Source organism: Chrysemys picta, chromosome 5 (genome assembly GCF_011386835.1).
Source record: "Chrysemys picta bellii isolate R12L10 chromosome 5, ASM1138683v2, whole genome shotgun sequence".
Classification (NCBI taxonomy): Eukaryota; Metazoa; Chordata; order Testudines; family Emydidae; genus Chrysemys; species Chrysemys picta.
Window position 1 is genome coordinate 95,961,780 of NC_088795.1, and position 4,086 is coordinate 95,965,865.

At 41.1% G+C, this 4,086-nt stretch overlaps 1 long non-coding RNA gene across 1 annotated transcript; it reads left to right on the forward strand.

Moving 5' to 3' along the window:
* The first annotated feature begins 524 nt into the window (after window positions 1-524).
* LOC135983719 (uncharacterized) lies at window positions 525-3,684 on the forward strand. Its single transcript, XR_010601473.1, has 2 exons — window positions 525-1,363; window positions 2,674-3,684. It is a non-coding gene; the product is annotated as an uncharacterized LOC135983719 (long non-coding RNA).
* Window positions 3,685-4,086: the final 402 nt, after the last annotated feature.

Here is a 4,086-nt window from a genome sequence, read left to right on the forward strand (position 1 = left end):
CAGGGAACTGATTACTTGAGTGAGATGGTTTTCTGAGCCTAAGAAGGAGAAGTTGAGTGCCAAGCTAATGTGCTACTGACTACAATGTGGGTAAAATTTTGCCCTCTTCAAAATAGGGTGTAAGTGGTGCATAGGAGTTGTGTTGGCCTTCTGCTTAGGACAATTCCATTCAATATGTGCTAGCCAGCTGGGGGACTAAAGATAATCTTTAGTCAACAGACCATCCCCTCTTGAACAACAGTACCTACAGCCGCATTGTTGCTTGTTTATCTTCTCAACACACTCTTTGGAGAAATGCTACTCTGCTGGTTGCATAGACCTGAAAGCAAACATGGGAAGCCACAGAAAGTTATGAGCAACTGAAAATGGGAGATTAGAATAGACCCTTCATCTCAGCCTTAACTAGATCATTCATGGCAGTAAATGTTATTCTGTATTATCTCCAAATTTTTAAAATGACTTGGTTGAAAGCTGTGTTCTGATTGACTAAAGAAGTGTCTTAACCCAACAATTTATTACGCAATTGTTAGGTCCAAGGAAAATGGAGTATAGAACAGGTTGTTTGGCCAGCTTAGCCAAAGTTAGGCTAACTGTAGTTGCTGGGCCATTCCTGTCTCTCTGTGAAACATGAGGACATGCTTGCTTGGGCTTCAAAGAATGAGATAAAGGGGGGGACCGTATTCTTGTACCAAATGTACTAGGAACGGTTTGTTTGGACATATGGAGACTTGCAGTCTTCACTCCCTGTTTCTGTTCTTAACTCCCTACTTTCTCCTAGTTTCTAGTGCATGACGAAAAAGCTGATAAGCTGCTGAGGCATCATGAACTGTTTGTACTGTCAAAGAAAATAGATATGCATAAATATTAGAAGCTTTTAACTAGTAAAGGGGGGGATTGGGTTGCTTTAACTATGACGCGACGGAACTGTCTATATAATCTCACTAGTTGTTGTAATCGTGGCTGGTTCTCTCTGGAGACGGGCCGCTCTCTATTGTTGTGTGCACTCTTCAATAAAGAGCTTGTATTGGACCTTGCTGGTGTTGCCTGTCTCTCACTCTGCGGTCAGACAACGAACCTTGCCGTCTGGGTTAAAAAGTCCCCGACAAATTTGGCGACTCCGCCGGGACTCGTCTGACTCTCCGGTGCGGGATCAGACTCCGAAGCAATGCAGCGCGCATCCTCTGGCTTCGAGGAGCCTTGCCCGGTAACCTGATCCCTGCATCGGCGATAAGGCGAGTTCTGTGAACCAGCTGAAGCCCGTAGAAACCCAGCAATGTCCACCTACCCGTTGAGTAGGATCCAGGTCTTCAGGGTTCGAGTCCCTGGGGAGGTCAGGTCTTTGGGGTTCGAGTCCCTGAATAAGGTAAGCGATCGCCATAGAGGGGTTAGCGTCCCCAAAGAGGGGTTAAAGTCCCCGGAGAGGGGTTAGAGTCCCCAGTGAGGGGTTAGAGTCCCCGGAGTAGGGTTAGAGTCCCTACAGGCTAAATGGGACAGTTTGGCAGCAAGTGCCCGGGGGACGCCCCGTTGTCTCTGGTACTTAGAAATTGGAAGGAAATCTCTGGAACAACCGGTTTGACTAAATCTAAATGAGAAACTTATGCCAAATTCAATGGCCTTCCTTTACTACCCATTTGTCCCCGACTAAAGACTGGCCAAGGTGCAGAACCTTTTCTGTTGACAGGGTGGATTCCCTCAGGAATATCCTGGTTGATCTTAGACCAGGAGAAATGGATTATTTATTTGTATGGTATAACTATAAACCAAAAGAAAAACTGCTTTCGGCCCCAGCTGGCTGTGAAAAAATATAGACAGAGGCAAACCAAAGGCAGTACAAGTTACAGTGCTGAGATTACATTTGCAAAGCTTAACTGTCCAGTGAGATCCAACAGTCTGCCTTTGAGACCCTGGAGCTGGTGTGGTTTGGGGACGCTAAAGAAGCCCCAGGCAGCCGGCCTGGACTAGAATTTCTGAAAGAGACGCCGCAGAAGACCCCAAGGTGTAAAAGAACAGCCCTCCCAAGAGTAAGAAGTTAACTCTATAGTTGCTAGAGGGAATTAAGCAGTGAAACTTGGTAAGAATTTCTGTAAGTAATCCAGGCAAGAAGTTATTTAAGTGGAATTATTCGACTATGAATACCTTAGTCTAATTTGCTGAAGAACACTCCTGCTGTGTACAATCTGTATTTTATAAGTTTAAGATGAATTGGTATTGTTTAAAGTTGCAAAACCGAGAATACTTTTGCCAGGCACAGGAAACTAGTGTTGTTTAAGGTATTTAGCATTTAATCCTTAAAGTGACTTAATGCTACAAGATTTAAAATGTTTTAAATAAAGACCAAAGGTTGTGGCTGCAGCAGGGTAGTCAAAGCCAGAAGAATATAAGATTTAAATTTGTTTTTGAGTAACAAAATAGCAAATAAAAGATCTAGTAAAGAGAAAAAAAGACAGTGCCCCTGGCTCTGTGTAGTGGAGCTGACACTTTGCTGTGGGTGCATGGAAATTTTGTAAGCATAAAAGAAACAGTTACATCTTGTGTAGAAATTGATGTGGCTAGTGTTGTGGAAATTGAATTGTGGAGAGGATGTGCATTTTCCCCAGAACATGTGCAGTGTATATTGTAGCAGAAGTAAAAAAAATGCAAACCTACCAATATAAGTTGTGTTGTCTTTTTCAGAACACTGTGCGTTTGAAAGCAGGAGTTAGAAGTAAAAGGCAATCAAAAGTCTGGGAAAGTTAATTGTGTCCTTTTTTAAAGTAAGAATCTTTAAGCTGTGGATAGCTTTGGATCTGGAAGCAAGCCAGAAAGCATCTGTATTAATGCAATTTTCTAACTAATAAAGTAGAAGCCACTGAAACCTGGGCTGCCTATAAAACAAATACAAAGAAATATGAAGTAATTCCTCTGTTTTGCCTAAAATCAACAAAAGTATGTGTATATAAAAAAAATATTTTAAGTAAGTAATGTCTTTCAAATCATCAGAGAAAACAGATGCCAGCTGAACACCATTCAACGTACCATGCATTTACTGGTACAATAAGAATTATTTTTGTATTCTTTGTCCTGTCTTGTGGTGTTTGTCTTGTGACCAGAATTGTTGTGTTTAATATTTTCATAAGACAGTCTAGTTCAAAATTAAATAAAAGAGTTAAATAAAAAAGCAGATACTTGTTTTATTCAACTTGAAATACAAAGTGTTTGGATAAATCAGAAAAATGTGATATACTAAAGTCTAATACATTTGCTTAAGTAAAAAAAAAAAAAAAGCTTCATTGGGCAAATCTTTTAATTAAAAAAAATGTTGTTAAAATTTGCATATCAACAGTCTTTGGAAGCAAGGACATGGAAGGTTAACCCATTCCCCATATTGCCCATGGGATCCTTCTGGCTACCTTAGATTTCTAGCCAGAGGGCTGGGGAGGGAGGAAAGCTATTGGACACAAGAGGTTGTACGGAGTGGACTCCTCAAAGGTGGGTGTGCTTGTCCTGGTTTGTTGCTCCAAAGCTCTGTATAAAAGTTATTTTACTAAAAAGGTGTATATGGCATACATTGAATAATAAGACTAATGTACTGTATAATGGCAATGTGTATGTGTTCATTGTTAAAAAAAAGTGTATAAGTGAAGAGTAGAAGTTTCCTTTGTAAGTTAAAAGAAGCCAAAAAAAAAAAAAGAAAAAAAACAGAACGAGTTAACTGGAAAAAAAAAAAGCTAGCAAGCTCAGTCTAAAGATAAGATACTGGCCCAATCCAAGGGCACTGTCCACAGCTAAGACTTGGCTGACAGCCAAAAAAAGGGGGGCCTGAATGTGCCCAAGCAACTATAAGATCTGCAAAACACTGCCAGGCATTAATGAAATGTGTTAGGTTTTTCTCACAGGTAAAAAAGTGCTACCTAAAGACCGTAGCAGTCCTGCCATTCATTGAAACCAGGAGACTGAGTCTACGTAAAGTCCATCAACGAAAGACTGCTTTGACTCCATGCTGGAAAGGCCCTTTCCAAGTCCTGTTAACCACCAACACTGCTGTGAAGTGCCAAGGACTGCCTACCTGGACCCATGCTTCTCACTGTAAAAAGACCCCTCCACCTT